We start from the raw sequence: 17,481 nt of genomic DNA, 5'->3' as shown, positions 1-17,481 counted from the left end.
AGGAAGGAATTTGGGCTTTACCATCTCGTTGGGAGAAGGTTACCGACTGTAACGGTGGATATTTTGATGAATAAAGGTGATTATTTGAAAATATTTATTTATTTATAATTTCCCCCAAAAAAACGACAGGACTTTTTGAATGACCTGGTACTTTGTGTGTGATAAATATGCATTGTATATTTGTAACAATTATTATATGAAATGAGAAAAAATAATTATTAATTAATTGTTATGTAATTACCTTAAATTATCATATATTCCATATAATACCTTTAATTTTTCAAATAATAAAATTAAGAAGTTAGAAGTAATGAGGGGTTTTTCTCAAAAAGAAAAGTAAATACATAAGATAAAATAATTTGTAACAATAACGACTTCCAAAAAAAAAAAAAGAGTGATGGTTTACAATTAAAACGTTAAAATTAATTGTCCTTAGAATTATGGTATTGGAGTTTTCATTACAGAGACATTCAACAAGAACATTCTTGTTAAAATGGAGTGTTCCGGTATTTAACCAGTGTGTGATAACTTGAATGTCATCGGTTTGAGGACTCTATATAATTTTACAATTCCTGTATTTAGCAATTACTATTAATCAACAAACTGCTTTGAAATAATGACACTTTTGAAATAGTCAGCTAATGAAGAATGCAAATATATAATATTGATTTTAAGACGTAAGAAATATTCGTCTTAAAATCAATAGTTCCTTAAAATTATTAAAACGAAAGTTGGGGGCAAAATTATTAAAATATATCATAAAATTAATTCTACTGAACATAGAAAATGTCTATTTTTTTTTTCTTTTTTAAAGCTTATGACTCTCTACGAAATTTGTCTTTAAGATTATCATCAATACATCTGAATAAAACCAAATTTATTAAATAAAAATGTGATTAATAATTAAATAAATTGATAAAATTAGACATGGTCTGTTTTACTTCTTACATCCAGATACGAAAATAATGAATACATTAATTATGAAAAAGAAAGAGTAAGGTATGTAAAAAAACACATACAAATACAAAAAACTTTTAAAAACGTCTAAATTTATACTGCTATCTCGATATTTAAATTGTTCATATATTTTTATTGTTCACTAATATTCCATATCTCATTCATTCAATTTTTTTCTATAATTTTGTTAAATATGTCTTTATATAGTGTTATATATTGACATTTTGACAATCCTGGGTTTTATTAAGGTGTTTCGTTATCTGCCCCTATACATGGTCAGGGTATCCTTCTGCGAAGCTTTTAGCGTCCCCGGATATGAAAACATCTGTATTAAGTTTGTCACATTACCAGAGGCCCCTGAGAAAATTAGATTGGCTAACCTTTAAGTGTCAAAACAAAAAATGAAAGGTTGTGACAAGGGACCAGAATCAAATTAATCAGGTACAGGCCCTTCCTGGACATGTCAAACTTTTTTTACACGTCATCGGCCCTGAGGAGGGGGACGCCTGCCTCGGGAATCTTCGGTCATCGATGAACAACGAGAGAAGGGATTCCAAAATAAGGTAACGCCCTAAAAAGGGAAGTGGGAGAAAAAATAGTAGGGTAACAAGGCCAGGAAAAAGAGGCATTGCAGGAGCAGACGGAGACACTCAACAGGAAGGCTTAGACGCGTGAGGACCACAGTCAGGAGGCAGGCATAGAAGATGCACTTCGACCAGACGATTTCATGAGAAGGGCCACGAGACCTGGACATCCCTTATGAACAATACCTACGGCACTACATCCCACGGCATCAGTAGCTATAAGTATAAAATTAACCAATATATTTTATGGCAACCTTTATCTGAATCATTATAATCATAATAACAAATGGTAAATAAATACTTAGTTTCTTTATGTAGTTTATATACTATTATATAACCTAATATACCACCCTTTATTATAATATATAATTAATGGTAACAACATTTTATAAATATAAAGGTATTTAATTAGTAAACTGGTAAATACACAAATAGCTTTTGGAAAAGAATCCAATCATAATAATAGTTTTTAGGACTCAATATATTATCAATTAATTAACTTATTTTTGGATAATTGCCTTCAGCGATTATCCTGGCATCCCGAATAAATCTCCATAGCTTCTAATCAATTGTTTAATATTCTGCTATGTATTTCTTGATTTATATGTCAATAATTATTCTTCCTACCTTGATTACTTTTATGGTTGTATCTTGTCTTAATTAGTTTTGACGAAGGCCAACAAGTCCTAAGAAAGCTCCTTGGTTTGTGAAAAATGGCTGATTGCATCGGGAATAATGAATGGAGTCAATAGAGGATTAAACCAAAAAATGGTCCATGAAGTTCCACTCCCAGTTGCCGACAGTTAAAGGAGCAATGACCTACAACTTGGGAAACCCAACCTCAACCTGAAGGCTGAAGCCCAGGGTGCCGCAGAACATTCTGTTATAAATTCTGTATTTATCAATTCTATTATTGACATTCCTTATATTTTTTTCTTCCTCCTTTTTTCAAATTAAATTGTTATATGTTTTTGTTTTGTTTTTTCCCATTAGAGGACAATTATTTTTTTTTTGTTCCACGAATGTCGCTATTTTTGTTATTAACTTTAATTTTATCTCTTATTAATAATTATTATTTTTATCTATTTCTATTATCTTAATTTTTTTTTATTTACAACATATTTTATAGTTAGGGGTGTTGTTTGTAGGAGACTATACCCCCCATAATCAATTGTTAAAAAAATGTAACTGTTTTATTAACCATGTAAGGCCAACCAGTCTGATCAGGTATTAAATAAATACCAAAAAAAAAAAAAAAGCCAACAAATTAAGCCAAAACCTCGGGACACATTTATGAAGTTTTACACCTATTGTGAATTTTCTCTCTTGACCAAACTTATATTTTATATTATATTTATATACCTTATTATTGGGTATAATATAAATGATCTTTTACTTAGCCTTTTTCCAGAAGATAAAGATTATTCGTATCAAAAGGTTGGTTCTGGTGCTTGACGTGAACTGTCAGGAACCCTTTACTTTTTAAGATTATGTCAATGGAAATATCTTAAGTCTGGCTTCCGAAAATCTGACCGTAGGAAGTGATGCTTAAAGGAACTCCATCATTTTCTCTCTAAGAGACTGTTTTAGCGAGATATTTTATAAATGATTTATACCTTTAATAATCTATTTATTTTGAATAAATAAGCTTTACCTCAGCTCGTTTTTATTAAACTCTGCCTATAATTGCAGGCAATATAAAAACCAGGATTGGTCGGTGTATTAGTAAAATAGCAATGATAATTAATACCAATAATTACACACTCAGTTCTCGAAATTTAAAAAAATGTATTTCACCCTTCATAGAACCACTATACCGAATTCTATGAAAGCTTTCGAATATTTTCTAAGAAAAAAGAATTAAATATGTCACTTGATTGAATGCTGGTTGAAATATTAAAATTTTAAATATTTTTTAATAAACCATTCTTGTGATTTTTATTCAATATTTCAACGAAAATGACGCTTTCTTGTTACAAAAGTTCGAAAAGCTTTGTAATCATAAAGGAAATGAAAAATATTTATTTACTCAGAATTAAACATTTTACTCATAAGAACATATTTGGTGTCTTATCTGCTTACCTGTATGTCAGTATGTATTTAAAAATAACCAATCGAACCGTTAACGCCATTTTGTTGAAATTCGAAGAGGGATGAAACCTAGCAGGCCTTATAATTTTGTTATATTTTACCCAACACTTTTGCTTACCCTACATGAGCTTATTTTCCGAAGCTAATCTTCATTTTTATGCCTCCTCTGATTCGGCCCAAATTTTGGGAGAATGTTAGGTATTAGGGTAAATATGGTCTATTATCAATGTTATCAGATACTGTCCAGTACATAAGCATATGAAGATGTATTTTCCTTGAAACAGCCATATTTTGGAAATACCTCGTTCAATTTTGCCTAAAGTTTGAAGAAAGTTGAAGATAAGTAGTTTAATGCAGTCAAGTATAAATTTTAGAATATTTGATCTGATATTTTTGCTTATTCATGGATAAACGTACTCACAATGAAGTTTTTCAAATAGCAATAAATAATTTATTTAATAAATAACTCAAATACTATCCAATTATAGTCTCAAAACTTTATTTCTTTTATTCGTCCAACGTTTCGGCCAATCCGGCCATCTTCAGGGACATCTACTCATTACCACTTTGCAAACATATAATTTAAAAACTCTAAAACTACGGTTACAAGCATGGTTGTGATAAATGTTTATTAATAGTGTTTGCAGAGAAATAATATTTGACTGTTTTTTTAATGGATAATTAACTAATTATATTTAAATGTTTTGACCTGGGCAGAATAGCCTGAATGAAGTTTTAGAGTTTTTAAATTATATGTTTGCAAAGTGGTAATGAGTAGATGTCCCTGAAGATGGCCGGATTGGCCGAAACGTTGAACGAATAAAAGAAATAAAGTTTTGAGACTATAATTGGATAGTATTTGAGTTATTTATTAAAGAATTACCAGTCTCAAGAAAATATTAAGATTATAAATAAGCAATAAATAATTTAATAGGCAACGTTTTACCCATCTCTAGGATCGTGAGAACTGGAAAATAAATGACCAACTATGCACAGACCAGAGGTAAAACATCTCAATTCAGTTACAACTTGGTGGAGAGTAATTTCAAATTTCCAAGATCACTATGATATGACCTGTGCCTCAGGTGAAAAATGCGAATGAAACATAATACCTCAAATTTTGAGAGGTATTTATTAGTATTTTCCAGGTCAATGACTGGAAACGTCGACGTTGGTTTCTCCGAGGAAAGTCGGGAATGGTTCCTCAGAAGAAATCAAGAACTCTTCCTCTTTAACCCAACGAATTGGCTGGAAAGAGTAGAGAGATGAAAAATATGTTTTTTGAGAGAGGGAGGAAAGAAACGGGCCCAAAAACGGAGGAAGAACTAAAGAGGTTGCAGAGGAGAAGTCACAATGAACAGTACTAGCAAGACATTCTCAGGTCGGATAGGGCAATTCTGGCAGAACATTTACTCAGTAGAAGCCTAGCTGAAAGCCTGAGAATCAATGGACCAGTTAGGTTATGTCGATGAGAGCAGCTCTGAAAACCAGCGAAAGTAATCTGAGAGGATAACAGCGAGGAGAAGAGGGAAAAAAGCTAAGCGATCATTATCAATTACAATAATAACCATATAATTAAATATCAAAGTATCTCCAGTATTCTTAGTAGATCTTTCCTTTGATTTAATAGTTTGAATTCCCTGCACTCTACCTGATTACCATTGCAATGAAAATTGGTGTACATAATACAAAAGATATCCAATTTTGAGTTTACTAAATTCCATCTAGCTCACCATGACAGAGGGTTCTGTGGTATCTTGCCTTTGATTTAGATAGATATGTAATTTCATGATATAATATCAATCTCATGATATATAATAAATATCTATCTTCATCAGGTCGATACCAGTATGGAACTATATGGATACAGTATGGAAAATAAATAAATGCGGTTTCTAGAACCGCAACGTAGCACACCTGTAACAAACAAAAAAATAGATGCACAAACACAATAAAGTTGATTGTTAGTAAAATTGTCTTTGATCAGAAATAAAATAAATGACGGCATAAACCATTGAAAGTAAACGTTCTGTAAGCCATTCTATTCCGATAGCACTTAATTATCAAAATATATAACAAATAAATTACTGAGTGGATTAACTTCAAACATACTTGGAAGGCTGCAATTTAACTGATAAAGTAAGCTGTTATAACAACGTTATTCTCAATAATATTATGATTGAATCATAAATAACTAAATAGTTGAATAAACTTAATGAATTTTGGAATTCATTTGGAAATGGATTTTACGTAGGATTTTGGATTGTAAGGATTGGATGCGGGAAGAATTTGATGGTTTGGTGGAGCCCCAGAGCTCAATTGCATATGTCCAAATTGGTCTGATTATTGTAGTGTATACTAATTTTTTGTAATGAATGGGAAGTTTAGAGCGTTTGTCAAGTAAGTATTGTAGCAATCGGAATCTACGAGCAGTTTCTTGTCGTTTGAGTCTTGTGTGTGGATTCCAAGTAAGTCTCTTGTCAAGATGGAGTCCTAAGTATCGAATCTGTTCAACAGGTGTTAGTGGTGTATCTAGAAAGGATACTGTAGGACAGGAGGGCAGAGGTTTACGACGGAGAGTAAAGGTGATCTGGTGGGATTTTTCAGGATTTATTTTGATTCTCCAGTTTTTACACCATTCTTCAATAGATGTTATGTGTGCCTGTAGTGTTTGTGATGCATTAGTTGGGTCGTTGTTTACAGAAAGTATACATGTGTCGTCAGCGTATGTTGTTAGCACTGTGTTAGGGTGGGTTGGGATGTCAGCTGTATAAACCGTATAAAGAATGGGACCTAAGATACTACCTTGAGGAACACCGGCGGACTGTGAAAAGAGAGATGAGTAGGCTAGGTTATGATTTACTTTAAAGGTTCTATCAGTGAGGTAGGAGCGGATTATAAGGAAATATGTTGGGGGTAGGAATTGACGAAGTTAATAGAGCAGACCTGGATACCAGACTCGATCAAAAGCTTGTTCAACATCGAGGAAGACTCCCGAGTCAAAAAAAAAAAAAATGAAATTAAAGTTTTAAACGTCGTAATATCAGTCCCTCACCTTGTCCGGACTCAACCTTTCCGACTCTGCAGAACTCCATATGAACTTAATAGTAAATTAGATGATGAGAATTACAGTATCACTTAATTAACTGTTCGCGATTCAGAAAATGAACCCATTTTTATTTCTAAACAAGTTGAATAAAAGAAGAAGTTGAAGAAACCTGTGCTAGGTTTCTATAGAATCTAGGGTACAGACCCTCAATGTGTAGTGTCTGTACAAAAGAAACAATATTTGGACCTTCTTCAAAGTCATAAGATCCTCAATACAGGATAACCTCCACTTGTAAAGGGTCATGACTTCAACATCCTCCACCAAACTTCATGTCAAGGAAACCGACTCATCAGGACACGAGTGCTAAAGAGATTACACCGCCTCGCCCAGAAAATTACCACATGATCCAATCAAAAGGAAATATTAAAGGTGATTTAATTCCATCAAATACCCAGTTGCCACCAGGCAATCTCCTCGCCACTCCTACGGGATGTCGTATCCTGCTTCCATAATATTATCAAATATCGATCAAGCAATCCCGTCAAGGTCCTAAAACACCTGCTGCCGACTGATGAATATCCAAAAGGCACTGAAAATCTGAACTAAAGTTCTTGAATTTTTCTTCTAAGAGTCCATGCAGTTTTAGGTACCAAGGAACAACACCCATTTATTGAACATTGGTGTATTAAAATAGTGTTAAATAATAACAATTAGTGAGTGACGAGTCAATAATTACATAAGGAATAACTATCTATGCCCAGCAAACACATGTTCAAAATCCATAAAAATTCCATAATAACTATTCGATTAATTATTATTATTTTTGTATTAATTGATCTTAAGCCCTAAGATGTTTGAAGACATCTTAATGTCTTTCCAATTATTCCGAATAGATCTGGAATAAATATTACGAACTGAGGTAAGATTTATTTACAATAAATTACGTGTTTGTTGATAGTATAATTTGAGGCGTAAAAAGGAGATTTTGAATTCTTAAGTTGCATTGGAAGTAGGATGAACAATGGTAAATGCGTCCACAAATGTAATAGGTGATTCTGAACCCTTATTTACAGGGTTACCAAAAAATATTTGATAGTACCTACCAACAGTATAGTTTCATGTGGACATGTAAAAGTTCCCTGTTTTGCAAGGTACGGTATTAGTACAAGAGCCCAAGAGGAGAAAAGGCAGTTATCTCATCCCAATTTTCGATTACATTAATGAAAAATATGTATAATTACTAGACAAAATTGATGAGTCTGCTAAGCATAGGTAGGGGAAATACAAAATGGCGGCTGTTTCAAAGCGATAAAAAAAAATAATTTTTCATACGGAGCTCTATATCATAAAAAGTAGGAACAACATAAGAAAACCTAAAATAACGTCATTTAAAGAATAGTAAATTTGCTAAAATATGAGCCCTAATAGAGTTATTTACGTTAAATATTTATTGAGATATAGCTTTTTAAAAAGCAACGTTTCGGAAAAATGGGACGTACTGAAAGATCAGTAGTTGGTGAATTTATTTTGAAAAAATTATATCTCAAAAACGATTTGACGTGCAGATGTCTATTAGCACTTAAATTAAAGCTAGTTTAATGAGCTATAAAGTAGTTTATGATGTTTATCTTCGTAGGAGTTTTAGTTTATATGAAATTTGCTAAAATACATTGATTTATAGTTGTTCGAACAAATTTTCATTTGGCAAATTTATAGTCATAAAAACTACTACCCCTATGAAGATATGTGTCATAAAATACTTTATAGAAAGTTAAATTTCCTTTCTTTTGAGTGTTGGCAGACATATGTGCGTCTTATGGATGAGAGATTTTCGAGTTGTTTTTTTTTTTCAAAAATCCAACATTATATACGAACAACTAGAAATTAACATTTTGTGCGTTTATTTTGTCAGATATCATAAACACTACGACTCCTACTAAGATAATCATAATGACCTATTTTGTAGTAAATTTAACTAGCTTTAATTTGAGCGCTGGTAGACATCTGTACGTCCAATGGTTCCTGAAATAAAGTTTTTCATAAATCAAATTTATTGCCCGAACAACTATAAATCAATATATTTTAGCAAATATCATGAAAACTACTATTCCTACGAAGGTAAAGGTCATAAACTTCTTTATAGTCCATTAAACTAGCTTTAATTTGAGTGCTAATAGACACCTGTACGACACATAGTTCCTGAGATATAGATTTCTCAAAATAAATGAACTATTAATCTTTCAGTAGATTTTAAGAAATTTTGCTTTTTAAAAAGCTACATCACGAGCATAGCAGCAAATTTACTCTTCTTTAAATAATGTTCTCTTAGATTTTCTTGTGTTGTTGGTAGTTTTAAGATATTGAGCTCCGAATGAAAAATCAATTTTTTTTTTAGGTTTTGAAACCACCATTTTTTAATCCCCCTACCTATACTTGGCAGACTCATCAATTTTTACTAGTAATTATACCTAGTTTTTATTGAAGTAATCAAAAATTGGGGTGAGATAACTGCCTTTTTTTCTTCCCAGCTGCTAAGCGGCGGGCAGGGTTTTGATGAAGATTTCCCCAAATAACTATTAGGTTTGAGACATTTTTGTTCTGTTTTTGAAATTCCTAAAAATGCAAGTTTGCTGGAAGAGGAAGTTAGTTATATTATTCAAAGAGCTAAAAAAAAAATTTCTCATTTAAGAATTCCTTAAACATTTGTAATTAAAATTGATTATATAGTTTTGTGTGTTTGTGAGTGTCCTGAGGTTTAGTCATGACACACACACATATATATATCCTGACGATCCTCAAGTTCCACAAAGATTCATCTCTGATGAAATAACCTACGTTGAGGAGTCCAGGCTATATTTATTGTTTCCTTCATTGCATTAATTTCATTAGCCATCCAGATTCTTATAAGTAGTTAATAATTTTTCATTAATTCTGAATAACGCTTATTTCCGAAGTTTTTATCGCCTCTTTAGCTCAGCGGCAGAGCACTGGTCTTGTAAACCAGGGGTCGTGAGTTCAATCCTCACAGGAGGCATGTTTAATTTTATTATTTATGTTTCTTCCATTCATTGATAGATTACTATTGATTGTATTCTTACCAACTAAGTGAGCCATAATATTTATTGCATTTTAATTATTTATTCTTATTATATAAAAATAATTTATAGGAAAAAAATTTCTTAATATTAATCAATGAAAAATATATTTTAGTTATACGTTTTGGAAACCAGGAGTTAAAAATATACCTGTTTACTTGATAAATTAAGGGTCAATTCTAAATTATGTTTGAGGAGAAACAGTTTTGAAGTTCGATTCTCTTCTGCTAATACTGGAAAGTTTTTATTCTGTGTATTTTTGTTTTTCTTAACACATTAAAACTGTCAATTTTATGATTTAAGGTATATAAATCAAATGCTGGTTCAAATAAATCAAATTTGAGCCAATTTCTAGCTTACCATAGGCATATATTTTAAATCTTAGCAACTGATTTAAGACAGGTTTCTCGAATTTACTGAAACTAATTGATTATATTACATTAAAATATACCAATATTAAAATATTTACTTTTTATAACTTCTGAATGTGGAACACTAATTACAAGTAACTGAAAAACAACTTGTCAAGATTATCGGAGGAAAACATGACTTTTCAGTTAGTCTGGTCATAAGCTACTTTGTTCTTATCTTATTCTCGGATAATCATTTTTATTTATTATCCAATAAACCAAAAAAAAATTTATATCGCTCATGTGTTATTAATTGTCAATATATTTAAACCTAAAGAAATACATAGGGTCCGACGGAAAATGGTCTCTTCACGTACTTCCTATGATAAGTATTGTATACATAGTCATCAATACACATATGCCACTTATTTTTTTACTTAATTTTAATTGGCCTCTTACATCGCCTCTTTAGCTCAGGGGCAGAGCACTGGTCTTGTAAACCAGGGGTCGTGAGTTCAATTCTCACAGGAGGCATTGAGTTTTATTATCTGAACTACTCAAAATTTACCTTAATAGGTGAATTAGGTTGTATCATGTCCTGTTTTATTTTCTGTCATAAGAAATATTTTTTTTAATATTTATTTTGGTCAATCTAATGTATAATAAAAATGGAGCATATCAAATTATTCTGGGGCGAAATTCCCGTCTTTTTATTATTATGTTTTTTTTATTACTGTCAGATTTAATTAGTTAATTTATGTTTGTGGCAATTTCGTTTGAAATTATAGGCCATTAATTTTCACAAAAAGCTTTCTGGTACATGAATATAACAATATGCCATAAAAATCACCTCCAAAAATGTATTTCGAAAACATCAAAAACATTGCTTGAAATTTGAGCAAACTGTCTGCTATAGGTTTTAGTATTATTAGATCAGACATAGAAAAATTTTATTTTAAATAAGAAATAAATTACCTTCATCCATTATTTGTGAATTATTAATTCGTTATACGTTGATATCATTGTTTTGAGTTATTTCAGTACATAATTTATAATCTTAAACACTTTATTGAGACTGGTAAATTTTTTTAAAATAAATAATTTAATTTCTATCCATTTTAGTCTCAAAACACTTTATTTTTCTTACAAGTCCGTCGTTTCGGCCAATCCAAGTTTTGGACTGTATTAAGATTGTCCCTGAGGTTGGATTGGCCTGATTGGCCGAAACGTCAGACTTGTAAGAAAAAGAAACTGTTTTGAGACTAAAGTGGATAGAAATTAAATTATTTATTTAAAAAAAATTATTTCAGTACTTTTATATCCTTATTATTTACTACTAATGTTATAAGTTTTATTTTACGTCTTTTTATTCCCAATAAAACAAATAAATATTTTTACTCCAAATTATTTTTAATTATAAATTAATTTACATTTTAAATGTATATTATTTTTAATGATATATATTCGTATACTAAAATAATTCTTGCACGTGAATATTAAAATAGTATTAAATTTATTATTATTAAATTAAAAATTTTACATAATTTTTAACATTTGAAACGATAGTTCCTGAGTACTTATTACCATTACTTACTGATAATACTTATTTATAATAAGTAAAAACTAAATAATATTACACTAATAAAAAACTAATCATATATGCCTTAAATTATTAGTATTTCCTCAATAATGTAGTAAAGAATGAACGTTATTAGTGAAAACTTTCTCAATCAATGCCAGTTTATTCTGGCATAAAAATCTCCTACAACATTTAGAATCTACTATCGTATATCACGTATATCAAGTTTTATTTACATATTATATGATTCTTTTTTTTTGTTTAAATAATTAGAAAAAGTACAATTTCTCCAGTTATTTTGCTAGAAGCGACCATACAATAACAGCGCTATCTTTACTACCCTAATGAAACTATTACCACCTGAGAAAATAGTTGAGGTGAAGTAGTTACGAGGATTAGAAGATAGGTGGCGCTACTGTATCTTGTTCATTTACTTCTATCCCCAATCCGATAGAATTGATATTTTCGATGAAAGTGTGAGACCACATATTTTGGTAACTTTATAAGTTTATTTCAGCATGACGATAAGTATCTATTGTTTTTTTATCATTCGGCAGACTAGTTTTGGAAGACACAATATATGATTGAATCTTTCGAAGAGATATCCTGTCTCAAGCAAAAGTTTGAAGTTTAATAAGGAATCCCGAAAGTGCCTAAGGTAACTCCGTTAATCCTGTTGGAATGATAAAATACATAAGGTGGAGAAAAGAAATTACCCTCAGAGTGATAGTTAACTGGATGAATGTGACATAGGAAAGAAAGTGCTGCTTCAAAATTGTTGAGAAACTACAAAGATTGTTTCATTTGAATTTTGAAGTTTTATTTTTAAATTATTTCATTGTAATGCTGAAATGAAACTATATTATTACTTTCTAACCAAAAATAAAAATAAACAAAATTGGGATTTTTTAAACGTAAAATAGTTCGGTTTTATTATACTTGGAATAACAATAATATCAATAATATTAATACATATACCTGAGAAGGTACAAATATTGAATACAAACAATACAACAAAGAAAAAAAAATTGAAAAGTACTCATTAAAATAAAACAGAATAATATAATTCAAAATAATGTATTTATTAAAAATCTTTAATAAATTTATAAAACCCTTTCAAAATTAATATACTTTTTTACTTACGTTTAACCCATCTCTTACATCGCCTCTTTAGCTCAGGGGCAGAGCACTGGTCTTGTAAACCAGGGGTCGTGAGTTCAATTCTCACAGGAGGCATTAAGTTTTATTGGTAATCACCTCAAAATTGACCTTAGTAGGTGATATTAAACTAATCAAGCTCTTCCTTTACCTTTACCTTATATTATAATTTTATAAAAAATGGTTATAATAAATCCAAATTATATTAAAAATGGAGCTAATAAAAATCAAACTTGGGCGAATTTCGCGTATTTTTCTTAATGTAATTATTTCTTAAACAATCTTTATAGCATCTTAACAATTTGAACTAGCACTCTCTGCTCTCATACCACTGTCATCCAGTTAGTCCCCACTCCTCGGGTAATAATTGCATCTCTTCACCATGAGGTTTGTCTTCACCTTACTTTTCACTTAATCTATCGGTGTAGACTCCGAAACTACTTGGCCCGTCCCCCTCCATATCAGTTTTGGGGGCTTCCTACAAACTTTTGTATGAGAAAGGATATCTCTTCGAAAGATTTAATAATACTTTATATATTGTGTCATCCAAAACCAATATATTGAATTATAAGAAGATAGTCCGGGTGGCGGTCAATAAAGGTACAAAGTAGTAAAGATTAACTATTTATTGGTAACAAACGTTTCGTCCAACTTTGCAGGGCTTGCTTCATTCGGACTGAGTGTAAGAAGATTCAGAATATATCGAATGATAAAAAATAACGAATACTTGACGTGCATACAATTTATATTTTATCCTGAAATAAAATTATATAGAAACCCTAAATCAATTTTTTTTTTTTTTTGTGGGGGGGGGGTTATATGGTTCTTTCATTGAAGAAATAGAGTTGAGGTTAGTAGTAAATGAATTAGACAGATACAGTAGCGCAACCTATGCACTAACCTTCATAACTACTTTACCTCAACTATTTTCCCAGGTGGTAATAGTTTCATTAGGGTTGTGAAGGTGGCGCTGTTATTTGTACCGTGAGGGTTCTAGTAAAGTAACGGCACACAGTGGTGGAGTGTGAAAAAAACCCTCCAAAATAAAATGTGTTTAACCATGTTGATTGGTGTGGTATTTCTTACAGGCAAATACTTATAAGCAAATTCACCAGAGTTGGTTCTCCCATCAAACAATATTTGTGAGCAGGTAAACCTAATCTTACAGACGTTATTTGGGCATTAGGAAGGGTGAGTTTTTACTAGTTGTTGTTATTTTATTTTAAAGTATCCAACAAAAAATATTTAGTTCAAGTCAATACTTACGAAAGTTAGTGTAAAAAGAAGGTCTGTTTCTCGAAATATTTTTTTCTAAATTTCTACAACTCCAATTTAATACTGAAAAAATTAGTTTTAGCACATATTTGATGGACCAGAAAAAATGAACTTTTCTGACCTTTGTGTTGAGACTATTTTCACATAGAAGTGTAAATTGTTTATACTATTCGCAGTTTTCTACCACTGTGCAGCAAGGTGAATTGTACAATTAAAATTTCCAAAATATTTTTTAACAAGAAATTATGATTTCTGGAAATAAACAACGATGAATAGAAGCTGGTACGGATTAAGAAAGTTTTCTTAAATAACGCTTATTCTTTATTTATTATTAGTTGTAACATTTGTTATTCATAGCCTAGATTATTAATTTTTTAATTATTTAATCTTCTTCAGTTTGCACAAATTATGAATAATTTTCCACAGCTTGTTAAACTTCTTAATATGCACGTAAAAAAAGTGATTTTTGAATACAAAAATTTGTTCATCATTGAAAAAAATTCATATTTTTGAATAGAAGTATTCGTGGACAAATAGAAAAATATCTATGTAAACGCATATTTTAAACTGATTTATAAATTAAAAAAGTATTAGGAATAAAACTATTTGTTTGTTATTCTGGGAATAAAAATAAAACCTGTAACAAAAAATGTGACTAAGTGACATAAACAAAAAGAACTAAAATAAATCAAAAATTTAAAATCAGATATGACGAATTAATTATTCACAAATAATGGTTTAAAGTAATTTATTTCTTATTCAAATAAAATTAGCTTATGTCTAACCAGAAGCTAAAACCTATTGCAGACAATCTGGTCAAAATTCAAGCAGTGTGTTTTAATATACTTTTCAAAATCACTAGTGTTTGGAGATGTTGATGTTTTTATGATAAAATGTTATGTACCTTTATGTACCAAAAGGGGTTTTTATGATTATACATGCTTGGTCATAGGGTGAAACGTTTTGCAGACACTCTGGTAAGATTTCGAATCGGTGTTTTCAATTATTTTTTCAAAATACATTGAAGTTTTATCTGATTTGTATGGCGAAATGTAACGTATTTATACTAAAGAGCTTTCTATGAAAATCGACAGCCTAGAGTTTAAAAAAATCGCCACATACATCAACGACATTACTTGGCTAACTAAATCTGATGATAAAAAAAGTAAGGAAAGGAAATGTAACGTAAAGAAAACTATTCTAAAAAAATTTCATATTATGACTTGAAGTAGATTAAAATCATAATTATTAAGATAACCTAAATTATATTTTTCATAAAAATCATTATAGAAAAAATGAAATAAGAAATTCACCCAAGATTAATTTTCATTTTCTCCATTTATTAATTTAGCTAAGTACATTGGATTGACAAAAAACGTCTATAAAATAAAATATCAATATATGACAGAAAGAATATCATACTAAAATTATCATTTAAGATAAATTTTGAATTGATAATCAATAAAACTTAATTGCCTCCTGTGAGAATTGAACTCACGACCCCTGGTTTACAAGACCAGTAGTGCTCTGCCTCTGAGCTAAAGAGGCGATGTTGAGGATTGATCAAAATGAAGTTAAAAATAAGTAAAATATTTATATAAGTATAAAATATAAACTTTTAATTTAATAAGATGGCACTACCTTTATAATAGCTACAATAATTTGGACAGGAAGAATTTGACAAAGATTATCCCCCGGAAGGTGTACAAGCTACTCAAATGATTGACTTTAAATATCTATATTATGAAATATAGAAATATAAGTTTGGTCTAATCATACGAAAGTTATATAGATTACAGGTTGATCAATAACAATCTGCAAGCAATTTCACACTTTCCGACAAGTGAGAAAAATTTCAATTGTTTATTTTTGGAAGAACTGTATCATTAAAAAACGAAGAGGATAAGAAAGTACAGAAAATCAAATATAATAAAACTGATATATTTTAATATATTTGGATCTAACCGATCCAACACCCATAAAAACCAATATATAAATTTTCAACACACAAAAACATTAAATATCTCTCACTATTGCCAGAAAAAATCAAATTAGATGGAGATTTTCTTGCAACAACTTGAAACGCTTATTACTTTCAACTTAAAAGTCTCTTTTCATACTTAGAACCAATTAAAATATATCGGTACCGTTGAAAAGATTTTTTTCTTTTAAATTTCTCTGTCTGATGTCAACCATAAAATAGGTAGTTGCAAGATAAAAGCAATAAAAAGTCACTCAGATAAGTTAATGGTATTTTAAATACATTTTCTTATACCATGAATTCAAATTATTTCGTAAGTCTGCTTTGAGCAATTTGTTATGTTCTTAGGTTTTTTTTATACCGTGAAAATTTGAACTACTATAAAAATTGATACTATAAAATTTGAGTGAAATTTCTTTAGTTTTTCAAAGAACAGGCATTAAAAATCGGGAATTTGGGAAAAATTTGTACGTGATGAAAGAAAAATAAGTTCATTCTCGTCAAAAATTGTTATCTATATTATCGCTAAATCAAAACAGTTAGAACATTTAAATGTGCAAACAGGGAATATAGATAACAATTTTAAGCATCTAAAATTGTTATCTATATTATCAATTCAAATATATAAATTTTTTTTATGTAAATCAGTGTAAAATTGATAATTTTTTCATGTAAATTACAGTTATAAAATTTGAGTAACGAGTAGGACAATTAAATAAACAGTTTGTATAATTTGTAATTTGGGGATTGGACTGCCGTTAGGTGGACAGTGAGTAGTATTAATTATATAAAGACTAAGAGAACATAAAAAAATTATACAAGGATAAATACGTTGGAAATATATTAATTTGAAATGTATTTGTTTTAATATATTCTACGGGTAACTGTAAAGTGATAACTTTTTAATAAAAAAAATATAATGAATTATTTTTTATGAGAGCCAGTACAAAGAAATTAATTATAATTAAAAAATATAATTATAATTATATAGTTGTAACAATTAAAAAATTCACACACGTTCAATTTTTCTGGAGACTCGATAATTGCTATGTTTAGATTTTTTTTTTATTAATTTATTTTTTAGATAGTGTGGGTATTATGACTTTAAAGTATGATAATATTCAATTCTAGAATAAAAATTCAACTACGATAAGTGAATAGATAGCTGTTATAATTATGTTAAGGGATGAGTGAGCTTAAATCTATTAGTAGCGCCCCCTATGTTCGAACCCTGGCAACTACTGGTATACCTTTTTTTTGTTCTTCCAGGTGTCATAGTTTCATTGGGGTCGTACAGATAGCGCAGTCCTTCTTTTTATTCTGTACTAATCTGATGAAATAATATAATTAAACAACGAATTT

General features: G+C 29.9%; 1 long non-coding RNA gene and 4 other non-coding genes across 5 annotated transcripts in view; 3 read left to right on the top strand and 2 right to left on the bottom strand.

Annotated features, from left to right (window-relative positions):
• Positions 1 to 7,393, bottom strand: part of LOC106689578 (uncharacterized) — a 9,519-nt gene extending 2,126 nt beyond the window's left edge. Inside the window, exons 1-2 of the long non-coding RNA XR_001344466.2 lie at positions 6,886 to 7,393; positions 5,366 to 5,549 (exon numbers count right to left, since the gene is read on the bottom strand). This is a non-coding gene — a long non-coding RNA (uncharacterized lncRNA). The remainder of the gene's footprint in view (positions 1 to 5,365; positions 5,550 to 6,885) is intronic.
• A 2,250-nt stretch (positions 7,394 to 9,643) lies between these two features.
• Positions 9,644 to 9,715, top strand: TRNAT-UGU (transfer RNA threonine (anticodon UGU)). The gene has a single exon. It is a non-coding gene; the product is annotated as a tRNA-Thr (tRNA).
• Positions 9,716 to 10,588: 873 nt separating this feature from the next.
• TRNAT-UGU (transfer RNA threonine (anticodon UGU)) lies at positions 10,589 to 10,660 on the top strand. The gene has a single exon. It is a non-coding gene; the product is annotated as a tRNA-Thr (tRNA).
• Positions 10,661 to 12,869: 2,209 nt separating this feature from the next.
• On the top strand, positions 12,870 to 12,941 carry TRNAT-UGU (transfer RNA threonine (anticodon UGU)). The gene has a single exon. It is a non-coding gene; the product is annotated as a tRNA-Thr (tRNA).
• Positions 12,942 to 15,611: 2,670 nt separating this feature from the next.
• Positions 15,612 to 15,686, bottom strand: TRNAT-UGU (transfer RNA threonine (anticodon UGU)). The gene has a single exon. It is a non-coding gene; the product is annotated as a tRNA-Thr (tRNA).
• Between the last annotated feature and the right edge of the window lie 1,795 nt (positions 15,687 to 17,481).

This window comes from Halyomorpha halys, unplaced genomic scaffold (assembly GCF_000696795.3).
Source record: "Halyomorpha halys isolate HHAL.00 unplaced genomic scaffold, Hhal_1.1 Scaffold1399.1, whole genome shotgun sequence".
Lineage (NCBI taxonomy): Eukaryota > Metazoa > Arthropoda > Insecta > Hemiptera > Pentatomidae > Halyomorpha > Halyomorpha halys.
This window is presented reverse-complemented; position numbering and strand designations above follow the sequence as displayed.